This window comes from Rhinatrema bivittatum, chromosome 1, assembly GCF_901001135.1.
Source record: "Rhinatrema bivittatum chromosome 1, aRhiBiv1.1, whole genome shotgun sequence".
NCBI classification, from domain to species: domain Eukaryota; kingdom Metazoa; phylum Chordata; class Amphibia; order Gymnophiona; family Rhinatrematidae; genus Rhinatrema; species Rhinatrema bivittatum.
Genome location: NC_042615.1, coordinates 195,539,484 through 195,560,057, shown reverse-complemented (window position 1 = coordinate 195,560,057; position 20,574 = coordinate 195,539,484). Strand labels below are relative to the sequence as shown.

Here is a 20,574-nt window from a genome sequence, read left to right as displayed (position 1 = left end):
GGAGTCAACATTTACTGTACATGTCTCTTTCTTCTCATGTCCTTGTCACAAACTAATGTTTTTCCAGAACTGTGCATAAGTGATAGCTCTTTCTCGGGCCGATACCCGCCATTGGACGTGCATTTTCGACGCGCTAGCGTTACCCCTTATTCAGTAAGGGGCCAAAAATGCGTGTACAACCCCCCGAACCTAATAACGCCCGCAACATGCAAATGCATGTTGATGGCCCTATTAGGTATTCCCGCACAATTCAGAAAACAAAATGTGCAGCCAAGCTGCACATTTTGCTTTCAGAAATTAGCGCCTACCCAAAGGTAGGCGCTAATTTCTTCGGGTCAGATATTAAGTCAGAGGGTGCACAGAAAAGCAGTAAAAACTGCTTTTCTGTGCACCCTCTGACTTAATATCATGGCGATATTAAGTCGGAGGTCCCGAAAGTTTCCAAAAGTAAAAAATAAATAAATAAATAAATTTGAAGTCGGCCCGCAGCTGTTGGGTCGAAAACCGGATACTCAAGTTTGCCGGCGTCCAGTTTCCGAGCCCGTGGCTGTCAGCGGGCTCGAGAACCGATGCTGGCAAAATTGAGTGTTGGCTGTCAAACCCGCTGACAGCCGCTGCTCCGGTCCAAAAGGAGGCACTAGGAACGCGCTAGTGTCCCTAGCGCCTCTTTTTGCCTGTTTTTACCGCCGGGCCTCATTTGAATAGAGAATCACGCGCACAGGAGAGTAGCCTGTGCATGCGCCGGGAGAGCGGGCATTCGCCCGCTCGCTCTCCTGCGGACTTTACTGTATCGGCCCATCTGTTGGTGAAGCAAAGCTCTCCTTTGTACAGTTCTTCCCAAGGAGTTTACAAAGGGGCAGGTGCTCCATGGTCTGTATATTGCACATGTCCTTGTCTTTAGAATTGTCCTGTTTGATAATGATCATTTTGTTATCTACCAGGTTGCATGCCCTACTTGGTTCAGGCATTGCCATGTTGACTAGTTTGCCCATTCAGGAAGGTCCTACTTGTGCATCAGATCTCCTTCAGTTTGATTGTGCATATATTTGAATTCCATAATCTGGATTTATAGAGCAGCTGTTGTATTGAAGAGGGCAATTTTCAACACTTTAGACCATATTTTCAAAATGGATTTATGAAAGTAAGTCTGCACTGAAAATTCCAGGGTTGTGCCATACTCACATGCAGATATGCGCATAAAACGATACATGTCAGAACTCTGCAATGGTGTTCCATCCTAAAACATTATTGTAGCATTCCTTCAACAGAAATTATTTGCCACATGGTACATTTCATTCTAGCAGTACCCATTAAGCAGAAGTAAAATCAACAATAGATGCATCTGTGTTCCGAGGATCTATGCCTGGACTCCTCTCTTTTCCCTCCTGGACTTTAGGTCATACCCTGGGCAAGATGGGTAAGGTTCCTCCTTCCTGAAAAGGATTCCCCTCTGTACCTGGTATCCATCCACTGCTTAGTCTCAATTGGTCTTCTTCTCCTCACTGCACCATGTGGACTCCTCCTCTGTCTCTGTTGGGTGAGCACCTGATGGGGAGAGCTCAACCTTCCTCTCCTACCAAGTGATACCAACTGGGGGAACACTCGTTCAAATGTTTTCTGTTGTGTTGGCACTGAGTCCCTCAAGCTGAAGGAAGTGAACTGCAAGGTTCCCAAGAACACCCACAGGGCCAACCTCCAGTCACAAAAACAAAACTCCTTCTACAAATGCTACAAGGATTATTCCCACAAGGGACCAGAACCTAAAGAAATAAAGGCTTTCATCAGGATTTAGGCAAGCCTTTCCTATCTCCCCTCTTCCAAGGAAGAAATGAGTGGAACAATTCCTTCCATGACAAAACATACAAAACAAAAAGCTAGCCCCGTGCCCCCAGGCTCTTGTGTTTCTGCAGCCAGAGGAAAAAGGATGGTTCCAATGTATTTCAATTCAAAAACAAAACTGACATTTCACAGTAATGTTTGTAACTGGTAAATAGTTGATTTTTGTACTTGTATACAGTTTAAATATTATTTAAAAACAAATAATATGAACGTTGTCAATAAAGAATGACTTTTTTTTGCATAGTCAAAGATGTGAATCTATGCAAAATTATGCAAAGTTTTCATAAAATTGCCACAGAAATTTTAAAATTCTGCCACAGAATTTCCTGTTTCCACAGAATCTTGAAAAAACCGCCACAGGAAACCAAGGCCTCTGACCTAGCTCACCAACCTCTTCTCATGGGTTAGCAACAATACTCTGGAAAGAACACAAAGGATCAAACGCAAAGATATTGGGCCTGCAGATCTAATGCAGGAAAGAAGAATGTAAAAGGTTCCTGCTCTTTCAAATTGCAACTCATAAGTTCACAAAAACTACTAGGGGATCACTCACTGATATAGAAGCTAGATTGGACCATTGTAGCGACCTCCCATGGGGTATATGTTAACTGATGGTACATTCCTCAGGCCTACACTGTATAGCATGACACTTCTATAGGGACATACCTCTTAGTAAGGTTTTTGGTGAGGAACACATATTTAGATAAAGTCTCATTTCATAGGGCTTATGTTGCAAGCTCAGCACTATTTTGGTAACCCTCCTGTAAAGGAGTGTATATCAGAACCCCCTTAAAAGACCAGGGCCAGGAATTTAGCCTGCTCTACACATTTCCAGGTCCCAGGACATGTGTCTACACAGGGGAGTAAGACAGCAGGCCCAGGAGGGTGCAGGAAGGCCCTGGAGATGAGGAGAAGGTAGCTCCTAAGACAAGATTGTGTATTGCCGTAAATTTTGATTTAGAACTGCTGAGGTAAGCAGACGTTTCTATATGTTTTCTGTTATTGCTGTAAATAATAAAGCTGATTCTGTGGAGAAAAGGCTGAAGTTCACCCTATTCTGTCCTCTGGCACCATTATAAAGCAACAGACTGCTTGCACGTCATCACATATGGTGTCAGATAAGATATCTGTTTTACGTGTCTGCACAGAGCTGAGACCTGTGCTAAAGAAAAGGACATAAAAACCTTTAGAGTTTCTTTCTATTCTAAGCATCTGCACAGAAAAAAAGGCTTGTGTTAAAGGACTTCTGCCCTAAGCATCATCACAGAGTCTAGAACAGTGCTAAAAATAATTTTTTTCTATGGGACCTGGCTGCAGTAGCAGCTCTGAAAGTACATATAGCGGGCCAAGAGGACTAGCTCTGCCCAGATACTGAAGGACAGAGTGAGTCAGAGCCGGACAAGCTAGGATTGTCTCCCTTTTCCAAAAGAAAAGAAAAAGTAGAGGGTTATTTTTAATGCTGTGTTCTTGAGAAAAGTGATGATCTTCTGGGAGCTGAAAAGACTTGACTACAGCAGACCTTGTACTAAACCAGCATAGACGGTTTACTCCAGGCCATCACAGAGGGGTAGCAACAGCTACAAACTGTGGTACAGACCCGGAGTCCCCAGCAGCAAGTCCTACAGTAGGATTCAAACAAGTACCAGGTTTCCTTGGTATGGATTACAGAAGGCCTGCAAGCTGTATTAGCCCGGTGTGCCCCTCGTACTCCTACATTACCTAAGATAGGTCCAGGAAAGGGACTAGAAAAGGAGGTGGATGACACTGAGGAGGTCGAGGGGAAAAAAGCTGGAAATAGCAAGACAGGTTTATTATGAATGATAAAAAAAAGAAAGGAAAATGCGCACACTGAGGGTCAGAAGACCCAGAGAAAGAATAGCCATGGGACTTAGGCTCACAGATGTGCTTTTAGTAGGGAAAGAGAGGCCACTTCACCAAAGAAGGTCCCAGGACTGAAGAAGAACACATGGTTGTAGCTTTGTGGATACTTCTTACCGAAGCCTTGGTGCTTTTGTGGTCCAAGATGACCTGAATGGTGTCCTCGCACAGCATCTAGCTTATTCTGAGAATGGAAAATCCCTCATTGAAGGGAAATAGTTAAGCTAGTCTGCACTGATTATGAACCTCTGCTTATGGAGACCTTGACATACGGGTCTCACCAGGGTCGATGTCTGGGTAGGCCAACTTTGAAGTGGGAACACTCAGGCAATCCTCATAACCGGTTGTCCTCATGGGATGTGATTTTCTGAATTTGAGATTTTGCGGGCCCACCTTAACGTGGGCTTAGCCAACAATGAAGAAGAGTCCTTGGGGAAGTTTAGAATGTATTCTTGTGGAAAAGGAAGACTTGACCCTTGGGATTATTAAACAGCTCTACAAAAATTTAAAAAGAGAGAACTGGAACTTGTATACTCTTTGTGACTTATATGAGATGTTGATCCTAATACAGGCTGTTATATTCCTAAATTGAAGGGGAAAAGTTGAGTGCCGGGGACCTTTCTTTATAGTGACATGGATCAGAAGGAACAATATATGAAGAATACTAAGACAAAGGAGGAACTGTGGGCAATTAACTAATTCCCCATGAAGGGTGGAGGAGTTAAATGAGCCTTATTTGAAACTGGTTCTTTTGAGTTTGGCCAGGGGCATGCACCGGTGTTAAAGGAGAAGGTAAACTCTGGCTTTGGGATCCCCACCCTGGCCCTAGCCTCCACTGGAAAAAGAAATGTACAGTCCCAGTTCAGAACCAAAAAAGGAACAGTGATTCTCTTCCTTGGGACTTAACCTGGCTAGCATCTGCACTCATTCTGGGAAGGTCAAGCTGAGAAGGAGGGTATATAAAAGAGTGTATATGAGGACCCCTTTAAAAGACCAGGACTAGGCATTTAGTCTGATACACCTTAAGGCACAGCCCAGAAGGGAATTCTGGTCACAGAGCATTTCTCTAAGGAAAGAAATAAGAAAGTAGGCCCAGGAGGGAACACGAAGTCCCTGGGACCAGAATTCCATTTTGGGCTGTGCCTTAAAGTAGACCAGGCTAAATGGTATTTTAAGGGTGTCTTGTCCTTTACACCTCCTTTGGACTGTTTCTACACTGTCTATATCTTTATGGAGATGTAGCCTCTAGAATAGGACACAATAGTCTAGATGATTTCACTTTTTGGCTACATCTCCCCTATGCACCTTAGTATTATATTAGCTCTCTCTATTGCTTTTTTGTACTATCTGGCAACCGTATAATCAGCAGATATTATCATTTCTGAATTCCTTTCTTGTTTGATGCTCATCAATACCTCGTTCCAATTATGTATTGCTTTTCTGTTTTCTGTACCATAAAAGTATAACTTTATTCTTTTTTTGCATTAAAACTTAGTTATTAACATGTTGAACCACCTCTTAAGCTTTATAGAATCCTGGTCTTCCTTCTCAAAATAGAGGTGCACTCGAGCAGAATTGTATATGAGTCATTTCATTTGTTTTCAGTGGTGTGCGATCAGGGCCTTCAAGGATTCACTGAATCTACAGCTCATAGGTGTCACTTCAGGGTGGCAAATGTCATTCCAAATTTTTCATTGGATTGGTCAGGGATAAACCAAAACCCTGTTCGATTCGATCAATTGCGTCACATCTAGCTATACCTCCTCCCCTCCAATGGGCAGCAGGAGTCGTGTTTATCCAGTCATCTCCTATTGCTGTGGAGCCAGTCTCACAGCAGCAGAAGATGACATTTGAATGAATGCGACTCTTGCTGTTGCCCATCCCACATCTCAGCAGGCTACCATGGAGTCTGTCCCACAATGGCTGAAGAGAGAGAGATCTGACACCATGGCCACCTGCGGACCTCATCCCACTGGTGGCCAAAGAGAAGGATGCAGTGGCCATCATCGGACCCCTTCCCACTGACAGCTGAAGAGAGAAGGATGCTGTGGCCTCCAGCGGACCTCATCCCGCTGGAAACCAAAGAGAGAAAGAGGACAAGATGGCCACCAATGGACCCCCATCCCACTGGCAGCTGAAGAAGAGGCCAAGGTCCTGTGTGTGTGTGTGTGCAGGTGCGCGTGTGTATGTATGTTTGGCTGGGTGACTGTGTATGTGTATATGGAGGGATGACAGCCTGTGTGGGTGGGTGAGTGTGGCTGGGTGAGAGCCTGGGGTGGTGGGGTTGGGGGTGTATGTGTGACTGCCTGTGAGGGTGTGGATGACTACCTAGGTGGGTGGGTGAGAGCCTTGGGTGTGTGTTTATGGCTAGATGAGTTCTGTGTATGTGTGGGTAAGAGAATGTGTGGTTGTGTGTGTGAGAGAGGCTGTGTGTGTAGGGGTGAGAGGATGACTGCTTGTGTTCGTGACTGAGGGTGTGTGGGGGGATTAGAGCCTGGGTAGGTGAGAGGGTGTGTGTGTGTGTGTGTGTGTGTCTGGTTGAGAGCCAGTGTGTGTATGTGTGACTGTGTGGTTATGGGTTTGTGTGTGGATGACTACCTGGATGGATGGGTGATAGCCTGGGTGCATGCTTGTGGGTGAGAGGCTGTGCATGTGTGTTGGAGGTTAAGAGCCTGTGTGCATGTGTAGGGTAGGTGGGAGATAGCATGTGTGTGTATGTGTGACTGTGAGTGTCTGGGAGTGGGTGGATGACTGTGTGTGTGTGTGTTTGGGTGGGTGTATGGGTGAGAGCCCATGCATATGTGAGAGGGGGGGGGGGGGTGAGAACTAATGCATGTGTGTGTGGAGGAGAGCCTGTGTGTGAGGGAATGTATGTGAGGGAATGAGGGTCTGAGTGTGTGTGTGACAGGATAAATGTTTGTACAGCTCTCCATCCCCCAATCCACAACAATCTGAGTGGCTGGAAATCAAAATATTGCAGGTATGAAGAGAGGGAGATTTTTAAAATCCTTATTAGTTTCATTATTGGAGGCTATTTGATATGTTTGCTGTTTTGAAATATTATATTCGTATTTTGGGAAATTTTATAAATTTTTATGAGGTTTTGATTATTGGATATTCTATTCTTCAGTTTTTATATATTTATTATTTTTATTAGTATGGTTTTATTTTTATGATTGATGTTTTATATTTCTTTATTTTGTTGTTTGCTGCTCTCTATTTTGTATTTCATAAGAGCCTTTCTGTGTTCTATATGTGTGATTGAGGTGAGGGTTTCTACTAGTTTATAGTTTATAATTTCTAGCTCTCTGTAGAAGTCTGTCTTGTTGTTTTTTCAATAGGAGGTGTATTGGTCTTCTAGGGCTAGATATAATATTTGCAGTGCTGCTCTTTCTTGAGTAAAGTTGTTGGTATTGAATCCTGGAAGTTAGCGTTGTGTTGAAATGGAAAATTTGTCTCTTGTGGTAAACTATATTCTTGGCAGGCTGTGATAGCTTTTATTGGAGCCTTGTAAGTATTATCCAGAAATATTGTATGTGAGTTATTGAGACAATATAGGACCTATCTTTAGATGTGAATGTTTCTGATTTGACATCTGAAGAAGGGATTTAGTAGTTTAAAAGTTTTTGTAAGATATTTTTAAGGAACATGAATTTTTTTAATTTTACAGGTATTTTAGGCAGCCTGACTTGATTTGTTTTCCAAAGAGGAGGTATATTGGTGTTTTAGAGCCTCATGTAATATTTGCAATGTTGCTTTTTTGTAGGTAAGTTTGTAGTTTGAGTGCTGGCAGTTAGTGCTGTTTTTCAAATAGGAAGTTTACTATATTGCAATTGTTTATTTATGGCTTTCTGAGGGCCATACAGGTTCCATGTGTCTCTTGAATCTAGGGGAGAGGGAGTAAGACTGCTATAAACCATGGCTGGGGGAGGGCGGGCAGATGGGCAGCACGTATGGGAGTGGAAGGGGACTGAGGAAGTGAGACTGAATTCCCTGATATAAATGTCACTGCACGCCACAGTTTGTTTCATTTATTTGTTTATATATTTTTGTATTCAACTATTCCAGTTCAAATTGGTCAGTGTATAGTGATACAGTCATAAAATTTAAACAACAGAAAAGAAGTCATCTGCACTTAAAATAAAAGCTAATAAAATTATCTTGTTTGGTTCCTTTTTATTTTGTCATGGTTTTTTAATTGTTTACATTTCCTGTGTTACTTTACGCACATAACTTCAGTTTTAGATGTATAAATTCATACTTGTGCACATAACTACAACTTTCTACATATACAGATTTTATGTGTGCATAGCAAATGAAACAAACAGACCCCTAGATTCATCCAAAAGTCTTAATAATGCAGTGAGAAGAAAATGGGAGTGTGTTTAAGGACATTTTGGGGAGAGAAAGAGTGAGAGAGAGACTGACTGAGACTATCTACAAGATGTTTATAGTAGTTAAGAATTTAAATCTCTATAGAAGGGCTGCCTAATAGGTCGAGGTGAGGTGTTAGGGGTGGCTTAGGGTTTAGAGACCAGTTTCGCATGTAGCATGAGACATACGAACAGCACAGTACATCTTGGTGAAGATTTGACATCATTTGGGGTGAGGAAAGTCTCACAAAGATGAAATTTTGTACTATGTTCTCTCACCCTAGCTTGACGGTACCCTGCTCTCTCTCCCCCCCCACCCAGAATTTTATTGCAAATTGTATTATGGCCATTTTGGGCATATTGCACAGCTTAACACCAGGGAAATATGTGTAGTTCTTTCTGGCGTTAAGACCATGTGATAGCATGTGTTATGCTATTGCACAGTGCAATATGTCCTCTAATTCCCACCCAAAACTCCTCCCTGATCTCACCCCCCAAGAAAATTTGCATTCATGTTGCGCACTACAGCATTTTTCGCATGCGTTATGGTGTTAACGTGTGCATTAACGCCATAATACATTTTGAAGAATGATGCGGTAAATGTCTGCACGTCCTTACTCAAAACTGTAGTCATATATTCACAGGGAATATCTAGAACAAATGCTTAAGAATGGTTGAAAATAGTGTGGTTGCTAGGGTATAGCCATAGATCACTGCAAAAATGAAGTTCTTGTAAATGAAAGGATTTCAACAACATTCTTTAGAGATCATGAATGGGAAGGATGTCACATGCAAAGTAATATAATGTGTCCGTAACTAAACAAAAGTAGTGTACTATGGCAAACACTAGTAGAAATGGAATGATGATCATCCTCTCAAATCTATGCTAATTTACGACTAAATGCTAACAAGAAACATGAGATATCTAGATGATGGGATTCTCTAGTATTTGTTCATCTATCAGAATTGTGAAAGTTCTCTGTTTAAATGGAAGGTTTCTTAAGCTAGAATGCATAATAATAAAAAGACTTACACTACATTTTTGGAATCTTAGTGATCTTAATTAACTGATAAAAATATTAAAATGTAAGGAGCAATTAAATGTGGATAGAAGGGTAACCATCTTATTTTGTTCAATAGCTTCAAATTTTCCAGGATGCATGACAATGGTGATGCCTTTGTACAGATTTAAAGAGGGTACATATGAATGTCTAGCATAGGAAGACAAAATACCAGAAATAACTGTTTTAGCACTGTTATTTATATAGAAGAGTGGACTGTAGCTTCAAGTTAAGCATGAGATAGGCTGAAGAGCTGAGAAATACTGTGATATTGCAAACCATTCCTCAATGCTGCTTTTGCTAGGAATAGTGCTCCTTTCTACCTTGAAATAGTACTCCTCATACAGAATAATACCATTAAAAGTAGTTAATAATCAACAATGACCTAGGCAATATCTGACTGACCAAGATAGTCAAATAAATATATGTAGCTAATTAGGCCCGGATATTCAGTGGTGCGGTCTCATCGCTGAATATACCCAGCTATCTAACAGCTGGATACATTTTTCCAGGTAACTTTATACTTGATCAATATCAAGTCTAACTTATCTGGTTAACTTAGCAGGATAAGGCTGAATATCAGCACTTATCCAGTTAAATTAGCCAGATACTGTAAGTAGCTCTACCCTGGAATGCCATATCCCAAATCTCACTTAGCTGGAAAACTATTTAGCCAGATAAATAGTTATCAACCTAAACACAGCTGAATACTGAAACAGTACCAGTCCTAACTTATCCGGGTAAATGGCATTGAAATGACCGCTATAAGAGTTGTACCTGAAATTAAAACAAATAGGGGTCCAATCAAATGTTTAGTTTTATAACGTAATGAATTCCATATATCCATGTTTCTATATTCAAGTGTTTAAGGAATTCAAAATAACAAGACTCTACATTTTAAAAAGGAATTTAAAAAGTACAGTATTTGGAAGTCTAGTGCCTCTACTCCCTGATCTGTAGCATACTTTTTGTAAATAAAATACTTTCAGATGAAGGTTAACTGAAACCTTGGAGACAAGTATTTTTTAGACAATTAACTAAATAGAGTAGTAAACTAAGGAAATATCAGGAAAAAATAAAGATCCTTTATGTGTGCAATACATGCTATATGACAAGAAAAAATGTTGTGAGATCTCTCCTTTAATGGATTAAAGCAATCTTTAAGTTGTCCTGAACGCTCTTAATGGGATTCAGTTGTCCTGAATATTTTCAGGGTCACTGGGAAAAATGAATCACTAATATCTGCATATTCCCAGGAGATGAAACATCTATGTTGATTGTTTTGTCAGATTTCAAAGCAGCAGTGTTATCCAAACAAGTTTGTTAATAACTTATCTAATGGTCAGAACAAACAACATCTTAGGATATCCTTTCTGATACTTAGATTTCAGGCATTCTTTACAGGAAATGCTGGAGATCTTATGTCAGCACCTATTTCCATCCATAGCCTTTTTCATTGTCAGGAAATTTCATGTGTAACTTTCATGGCATTAGAAAAATAGGCAGATGTGTTGACAATATTGGTTGCAGTAAAATTAAGTCTGTCTTGCATCTGAGTCTATATAAGTGCATATTTTTTCATATGCCGCAGAACTTATGAATATAAGCATGTGGGTGGAAATCTGCAAGCACATGTATGCACACACATATACTCCACAGAGATGTGCATTCATTTTAAACAAATTAGACAACTTCAACAAAATTGTCTGATTTGTCATGGTTTGGGAGCATTCAAAAATGAAAGGAATTTTTCCGAAATTTTGGAAAATTTGTATTTCATGTTAGTGCGCACTAACTTTAAAATGTTAATGTGCATTAACTATGGTTAGTGCGCCCAAATGGTAGTTAGCGCACTAACTCCCGTTAGTGCACACTAACAGGAAATTATGGAACCATGAAAAAAAATATCCTGAACCGCGGAAAAAAATGAAATTACCCGCGGAGGACCCGAACCAAACCACGAAACAAAAAAAAAAAAAAATTAAACACATTTCCATTTCAAAAACATATATTGCCTTTCTGTCTCATGCAAGCACACAAAACACAATTCTCTTCTAATCCATACACCAACACGTGTTCAATCACACATACATATGGATATCCTTTATTTCACACACAAACACACACCCCACACAAATTACAGCATCTGCGGCCCCCACACAAAAATACACACACAAATTCAAGCTCTCTCTTGGATACACACACAAAAAAGCATCACATTCACACACACACACACACACCCCTCAATTACAACTCTGCTCTGCCAGTCTGTATTTCAAAATGGTATTGGCAGACCTGAGGCTGACACCATTTTGAATTATGGACATAGTTCAAAATGATGCTGGCCTTAGATCAGCTGGCGCCATTTTGAAATACATCATCAGCGGATAGGAGTGCCTACCTCTGTATGGACCCTGGACTATGTGGGTAAGCTGGGGGGGGGGGGGGGGGTTGGGAATTTCCAGAGAGGAAAGTGGGCGAAAGCTAGGGGGACAGTTACTATTTATTCAGGTGATGTGTTTAGTTGGTGGCAGGTGGGAAAGGGGGCTGGTTTAGAAACTAAATATAAATAAAAAATGAATGACATTTCATCATTTTTTGTTTGCTTCTTTTCCAAACCAAAAAAACAAACAAACAGGAAATGCTTTTGCATTTCTTATTTCATTTCAAATTAAAGTACATCCCTAATAAGTAGGAGTATGCAGCCAACACATTGTTTTGTTTTGCTTTTGTTTTGTCCATTTTATGTAGTTTTGTTTTAGCGTGCTCTAAATTTAAACCCATTTAGTGCACATTAACATGATTCAACGTGCACTAATTCAATTAGTGCATGCTAATTCAATTTAGTGTGCACACTGAATGAAGCAAAATGAAATAAATGGCAGCACATCCTTACTAATGAGCCTTCCTAGAACTTACATTCACTCAACTCAAACTTTTGCTATGCCAACCCAACTCTTCAAAAATCACACAAGAGCTAGCCTGCCACCTTCTGGAGCATGCTCACTACACATTTGGCTAGACTATTTCCTTCTGCACAGATAACTGGAACAAACCAGTACAGCCTGTTTCAGGGGGTTATACTAGCTCCACAATGGTCTATTACAAGTTTGATTACAGGAAGTATGAAGGAGGAGTGTGACAGCGTTAGCAAATCCTACACCAAAAAAAAGATAATTTGAGACTGCAAAGCCAAAAATGTTTCTGGTTTGATAACAGCCCCTAGGGAGAGATACTGTTGTAAGTATGGGTCAGCAGAAGCCAGCTAGGTTGTCTGTTAATAGCTCTGGGAAAGAGGGTGGATCCGAGGTGCCTCTTGGCTATGGCCTGCTGACAGCAACAGTAATCAAGGCAATAGAAAAGGTCAGCCAGCTGGTTGTTAGAGGAAGAGGAAAGTCTGACCTTCTTCTAAAACTTGATTTCTTGGGAGTACATTGGGAGCAAAGATTTGCACACCCCCCCCCCCCCCCCCCCGGCACGATGTGCAGGCGCCGCAAATAACCGGGCTCCCCATGCACCCGTGAGGGTGGCTGCCCTCGCTGTGCCGGTGCCTTACCTCTGCTTGGAGGGGCAGGGGGTCCGATCCTCGCCCCCCTCGTGGCGGCCTGAAATGGCTCCGGCATAGAGCTGCCAGTGCCGTAGGGTTCCTTGACACAGCATGCTCCCCCCGGGTTGATCTGGTGTCGGGGGCGGTGATGTCATCAAGATGTGCCTCGATGCTGGGTCACCTGATTGGCTCAGGGGAGCGTGCAAAGCCTTCGATGAGAATGGGATGGCCGGCGGGCAGTTTAAAACCACCCAGTTCCCCTTAGCTTGGCCTCTCCCTCCTCAGCCCTTGAGTGAAGCTGTTGGATTCTGTGCGCTGGCTCACAGTTCCTTTCATAGATGTACAGTATCTGCAAGTGGTGCGCAGTTTATTGTTCAAACTCATCCAGCGTTACAGTTTGGCATTCTTTCTCTGTGTAGGGTAGGAGGGACGTCATTATTAGGTGGCTTTTCTTTTAGTTCCAGCTGGTAATTGTGTGACAGGGGAAGGGAATAGGACAGCAGCTGGGATGATCCTTGGTCCCACCTTCATGGAGCCCCAGCATTCTCAACTACAACAAAGCGAAGGCGTTTCTCATTGCTAACCGCTGGTCCTTCATTAGCAACATATTCAGGGATCACCCAGGGCATGGTTTGTTCACACCTAGTGGCTCTAGTTTTCTCGAATCAGGAAATGGGCTGCGCAGATCAGTACTTTTAAAGAGAAAGTGACATTCTGCTCCCAGAAAGTTATTGGCGGTGGAAAATTAGTGTTTCTAGGAATCCAAATCAGTTCCCTCCAAAATCAGTGCTGTAGTAGCTGTTGGTGTACAGCAGAGGAAAACTTATACTGGAACATTTTCTGTTTCATTCACTTTAAGATTACTTGGCCGTGAGCAGGGAAAGTTTCAGAACTTTCTTTGCTGTGAGGGGGAGCTGAGAAAGCCACAGAAAGTTGCTGATATGTAAATCAATGTTTTCAGGTGAAGAACAAATTATGCTCTTAAGGAAATCGTATTTCCCCCTACTCTTCTTATTTGCACCTAAGAATATGTTTGGTTCTTTCTTGTGGGACAGTAGCCTACACAAGATAGAACTCTTCAGAATGGATTTAAAGCTGCCAGCATCAAATTGCAAGGTGAAAGTGTTCATACAGACATGTTTGTAAGGTTGTAAGTTTGTTTGTGTTTCAGATTTCTTTGATTTGGGGCTGCGCGAGTCAGTTCTTCACCATATATAGAGATAATGCTTGGTGGGCCAGGGTGAAGATTTAGGTGGCAACAATTTAGGTAACAGCGTCAGCATCAATCACAGAAGACTAGAGCCGCCTTGCCTCATCGTGGCTGTCCTCAAGAATCCACTGGCCAGAAATCATACCTCGACTGATCATTAATTGCCCTGGGGATTGGGAAGATTCCCTGCCAAGTACAATTGGCAGGTAGTCAAAGCCATACAATACCAGGGCGGATATCACTGGCGATATAATTGGGGGTACGGACATTATGCAGAGTTATATGTGCAGGTTATATGCTTCGGATGGAGTATATTTGTCACACTTGGGAAATTATTTGTTCCTACAAGCTATTCAGAGGTTTTTCATGGATCTGATGCATGAGCTGTAGCCGTTTGTTTGGGGGGAGCCCATCACGTGCGGGGAGAAAGGTACTACCATGCCCACATGTGCCGAGCCCCTGTGGCGGCGGTGACCGAGTCCAGGAAAGCATTTGTAAATACTGAGGCTTTAGAAGGAAGCTGGGAAGTGCCTGTATATGCGAGAGAGGTCTAGGGGCCATCACTCGTTTGCCGTGGGGAGGTGCTCCAGCAGGGCTTGCTCTGTGGCAGCCTGGCTGAGATCTCTCTGGCAGATGAGCTCTAGCAGAGCTTGCTTTGTGGTGGCTCGGGCCGATATCCCATCCAGTGGTTGGCAGTCACAACGCCAATATGAGGGCTCGCAGTGAGCAAGACCCTGCGGTTCTGCATGTGACGGAAATCAGAGGTATTGGCGATTTGTAAGTATTATTGATCGGACTCAGCCCCTGAATTAGATTCCCTTGTTAGGGATTCTAATAAATGGCTGCAGCCATTTCATCCAAATTTTATGTCACATTTTCATTGTTTGTATTGGTGGAGTCCAACTTGGCTGGGTGGAGGTGGGATAGAGCCATAGGTGTCCAGGCTGTCCAGTTAATGGGCAGCCCCCCAGCATGGATGTGTGGATGCCATGAATAACCGGGCACCCCATGCATCCATGTGGGTGTCCACCCTCACTGTGCCGATAACTTTCCTCCGCTCGGGGAGGGAGGGGGTCCAATCCTCGAACCCCCCCCCCCCCATGGTGATCCATAAATGGTGCCAGCATCATGCTACCAGCACCGCAGGGTGCCTTGACATGGCAATGCCACTGATGACATCGCTCCCCATGGGTTAGTCCAGCGTCGATGACGATGACATAATCAAGATGAGCCCCCATGCAAGGACACATGATTGTCTTTGGGGAGCGTGCAACACCGCCAATGGGGAAGGGATGGCCAGCAGGCAATTTAAAACCTGCTGGCTCTCTTTAGCTCGGCCTCTTCCTCCTCAGCCCCCGAGCGGAGCTGTTTCCCCGCCCAACCTCACCTTGTGTTGGTTAGAGTTAATTGTTAGATAGCGAGTTTATGCCTATCTGTTATTTTGTCCTGGCGGCGGCAACTGGGTCCAGAAAATCATTTGTAAATTCTGAGACTTTAGAAGGAAGCTGGGAGGTTCCTGTGTGTGTGAGAGAGGCCTAGGGGCCATCACTCATTTGCCGTGGGGAGGGGCTCTGGCAGGGTTGCTCTGTGGCAGCCTAGTCGAGATCCCCTCTGGCAGATGGGCTCTGGCGGGGCTTGCTTTGTGGCGGCTCTGGCCAAGATCCCATCTGGTGGTTGTCGGTCACGACGCCAGTCTGGGGGCTCACAGGGAGCAAGACCCCACAGTTCCACTTGTGGCGGAAATCAGAGGTATTGGTACCTGCCCAGTGGCGATTTCTAAACATTATTGACTGGACTCAGCACCAGAATTAGACTCCCCTGTTAGGAACTCTAATAAATGGCTGCAGCCATTTCATCTGAATTATGTGTCACGTTTTCATTATTTGTATCGGTGGAGTCCAGCCTGGCTGGGTGGGGGCTGCCCAGTTATTAGAGAAACTTAACCAGTTTGGCCTAGAGACATAGAACATTAAATAGTGGAGGGCCACAGAGCTCCTAGTCATGTGTCACAAGTTGTGTCAAAATGGAGGTCCTGAACTCAACTCTGGACAGAGTCTAATGGGGTTATTGTGAGTTATATCCTTTTGATCAGGCTAGAGTAATAAGGAATTAGATATGAGAAACTTGAGTAAAGAATATTGGGTTCTCCTTTTAGCATGGTCACCGGTGCTGTTCTTTAATGCATTAGTAAAGTCCCTTGTTTGAGGAAAGAAGATTAAAGTTTTAAATCCTAAGATTGCCAGTTGGAAAAATTAAGCTGTGGTTTTGCAAAATGTGTAATAAGTGTGAAAACTTCACCAGCAGATCTTTTTTTTTTTTTTTAAATAGGTAGCATATCCATAATACATATCTTATTTCTAACCATCTGTATAAAAACGCAGTAAGAAACTCAACAAAATCTGTGTTGTGAATGCAGAGGTGTGGTTGCTTGCTCAGAGAGATTATGAGCCCTTGGGCCACGACGTGGCTCAGGGAGGAGCCCCAAGACACACACCGTGGGAGGTGAGAGTGTTCAGGCACAGGCTGGAACTGGAACAAGGCTGGACCAGGATCAAGACTTGGAACAGCAGGAACTAGAACAAGGCAGGCTTAACCCTCCACTGGACCTGCACGCATCGGTGAGACCCAGCAATGCAATGCTGGTTTCAAGAGTAGCCCTCCGGCCACTCGGTAGCCCTTTTGGACCTGATGCTTGGGAACAACAGGTGTGTGAGGCCAGACGGAGGCTGAGGGCAGGAACAAGATGAGACATGGAACTCAGGACTTGGAAGACTCAGACGAGGATACGAGGAACTTGGAAGACTCAGATGAGGATACATGGAACTTGGAAGACTCAGACGAGGTTTCCGGATACTTGGAAGACTCGGACAAGGACTCAAGGAACTTGGAAGACTCAGACAAGGTTTCTGGATACTTGGAAGACTCAGGCGAGGATTCAGGATTCAGGCACTAGTACAGGGTGAGTATTGCACCGCAGCACGCCCTACTCAGCCACCCATGGCTGGTCGTGGACCACACCGAAGTCGAAGCAGACTCCAGGTGAGAAAGTGAAGACTTGGAACCGGAAACATGTCGAAGATTCCGGAGACACCTGCACCGATGCGTGCCCTACACAGCTGCCCATGGCTGTTCGTGGACCACGCTGAAGTGGAGCAGGTTCTGGCTTGAGTCTTGGGTATGGACAGAAGCAGGAACAAGGTACTCCGAAGACCGGGAACAGGATTCAAGACTCAGGATTCAAGACTCGGAACTTGGATTCAGGAACAGACCTCGGAATTAAAAACAAGGAGCCTTCCGGAGACTTGCACTGCAGCCATGAAGACAAGCCTTGTGCCACAAAGCGTCCTACACAGTCCCCCATGGACTGGTCATGGACCATGAAGGTAGAATGCCAGGAAGGGTGGAGAAGCAGGAAACCTGGAAGCAGGACGAAGAGCCGGAGATGAGGACATCAGGACCAGAACTGGAACACGGAACATCAGGAACAAGGAACATCGGAACATCTGGACATGGAACATCAGGACTCCAGGACAAGGAACATCAGGACACTGAAGAGACAATGAAGGAGCTCCAACAAGGAACAGGACCAGGGACATCTAATGAAGCCATCAAGACACAAGAAGACTATGGAGAACCTTGACCGGAAGGAAGACCACAGACCACTGTGAAGTCCAATTCAAAGGCCCTGAGGAAGTGGAAGAGAGCTCTTTTATAGGGCTGGACTAGGAGCAGCCTGATAATGTCATCGTCAGGCCGCAGGGCTTTTCCCGCCGCTGGCCCTTTAATTGCAGAGGAGAGACGCGTGCGCGTGCCTATGCAGAGCCTGGGGACAGGAGCAGTCAAAGGCATCCCTGCTGCAAGGAGGAGCAACAGTGGCGGCACCAGAGCCGCATGAAGAGGCTTCCCGGCGGTGGCACCAGGGCCGCAAAGATGAAACAGTAGGTGGCGGCTTCCTGCCACATGGAGAGACCGCAGCATCAGGGCATCTGGGCCACGCAGGAGAAAGAAGATAGTGGCGGCGACCTGGGGCTGCCTAGGCCACATGAAGGTGTAGGGCTGGCGTGGGCCGAGGTGAGTGAGAGGCTGCTCGCGGGATGGGCTCTGCGAGCAGTATCGTAACAATCTGCTGAGATAACAGAAAAATGACCTAGGAATAAACTCATCAAAAGAAGAAATAAAGCAAGCATAATGTATTATAATAGTATTTTAAGTATCTCAGTTGAACTCACTGTGGTGTCAATTTTACAAAGAAATTGAGAACCCTACCTAGACATCTAAAGTTTAGGCCCCTAGATTTAGGAAAATGTTTGGATAATCCTAAGCAGTTAGGTTTTCAATTGAAAAATTTCCTAAATTTAGGAGACAAAAGTAATGCACTTAGATTTAATTTAATTTAATTTGTGATTTATGTTCCACCACGTTAAACCAGATTACAATGTTGTTAAATCATTATATAAAAGTAACAGAGAATAAGTCATAATGTGGCTTATGTTTGGACAGTTGTGGTAATAAGTACGGTGTGTTTGGTTTGTTAGGCCGCTCAGCCTTTTCGAAAAATTGGTTCCTAAGCTTAGAATCCACCCCTAAACAAGTGATCCCCCTCCCCAGCTCTGATCTACAGTTAATGAACCCCTGGGCCCACTGCAATCCCCCTTCCCACTTGCCCTGATGTCAGATAAAAGTCATTCTCCTGTTTGCCCCACAATTCTTCTCTCCCACCTTCCCTGATATCAAAAATTAAATAATCCACCCCATAGCCCCGTTATTTCCCTTCCTGTGTTAGTCACTGTCAAAGCAATACTAGACAATGGCCATTGGATGTACGCGAGTTCTTCTACCAACTCAGTTCTGGGAAATTTTGGGGTGATTCTGGAGGTGAGGTTGATAGGAGAGGGTTATGGGGCTGCTAGGGGATATGTTTTATTTGATATTGGGGCAGGTGGTAGGAGAATTTTGGGGCTGCCAGGGTTTTACATTACATTGGCAGGGGTTCTGGTGGGTGGGGGAGGGGGAGAAAAGGAATTAAGCACCAGGAGTGGGAATCATGGGGGGCCAATTTTTCAAAATGATTGGGGGTGCTAAACTCAACACAAATGACTCCATCTTGGACACAGTGAAGGAGTTTGTTCTTCATTGGGATGGAGAGGGGGGAAGGCTGGAAAATCCACTGCACCCACAAAGTTGATATCTATGGAGGGATTTGTCATTTTAGATTGGGGATAAAGGAGAGATTGGGGATAAAGGAGAGGGAGGGTCCCGAGGCATTGCTTTTGGGACTTCTAAATTAGCACCTAGCACTGAAAATCTCTTCCAACCTAACCCTGGCCTGCCCATCTTTAGGGGCCTGTTTTAGGCACTGAGAGGGGGGACTTTTCACTCATCAGGATCTAGTCACCTAGTTTTATTGAAAATTGGCCTCTGTGTTTTCACATAAGGAGCAATTCCAGTTTGGATGCATATGCTGGATTTCCTTCTCTGACAGGTTATTCTGGACTCTCTGCTTCCTAGGTTCATAAAAAAATATTGTTACATCTATAAGTTAATATTGAAGTGACTTAGCAGCATATGAGGGAGCTTGGATTGAATTATGCCAAACTAGATTAATGTCTCTCTACAACAATATCTTTAACTATGCCCAGAACATTATGGCAAAGGAATCAAATGTAGGTTCCCCCATTGTAATCTGGAGTTTGCCGTGGTCTGCAATACTGGTTTGTTTTTTTTATGTGCCTCAGCATCTTTGCTATCTTATCATTAAAGATGTTTTTGCTGTTTTCCTGTCTCCTTTTCCCCTAGCTGAACTCACCAGAGTGTATATGAGGCTTATCACCTCTGGCTGCCTGGGTTTAACAATTCATTTGCACAAGTACCTATCATTATCATCTAGGGTGTTTCCTCGCGACTCATTATATTTATGGAGCTGTAGTTGCAGTTCTGCTCTGGCTGATGATCATCATGTAGCCAGATCCCTGGGTAGAGGTTGAAATGTCTCATTGTTATTCACCGGGGCTTTCTCACCTAAAAAGATAACCTTTTGTAAATCAATCTGATTTTGCTCCTAGGCACAAACCAGGCTTAACATAAGTATATTTTTACCTTGCAAAATGTAAATAAGGCTGAAAGGGATATTTAGCTGACACGGTGATGTAATTTTACCGTTTTAAAGTTACAAAGTCTAAAAAAAGGCAACAGCCTGTCCTCCTGATGGAACTGTCTCTGGGTGCATTGTCTTTCAAGCTAAATGATGAATAAACTACAGTTGCAAATTTGGTACTATAGGATAGAAGAGGCTGAAGAGATTTCACAGGTTTGAGCTGTTTTGCCTTAAAATAAATTAGAAAACGAAATTAAAGCATCTAGTATTTTGGTGGTGGGTTATGCATTCACTTGTGTGTGTGTGTGTGTGTGTGAAGCATAGATGTAAACAGTGTTAAACTAGAGCTGTGAGAGCAGAGTACACAAATTGTAACAAGGTGTACCGATGTTTCCTCCTCCATCCAGCTGTTATCACTCCTGCTCACAGGAATGAGGGGGTGGCAGCATCTTCTGCTAGGCTGGCCCAGCAATGGGACGGTAGCAGCAGTGACAGCAGCTGCCTGTGGGGCTGGTCTGTTATCCCAATCTTGCACCAGGACAAAACCAGGGTGGCAGCAGTTTCATGGGGGG

General features: G+C 43.7%; 1 protein-coding gene across 6 annotated transcripts in view; it reads right to left on the bottom strand.

The window, feature by feature from the left end:
- The window catches only part of LDB2 (LIM domain binding 2), a 711,173-nt gene that overhangs the window by 414,559 nt on the left and 276,040 nt on the right, over window positions 1–20,574 (bottom strand). The gene's annotated exons all lie outside the window — the stretch shown is intronic.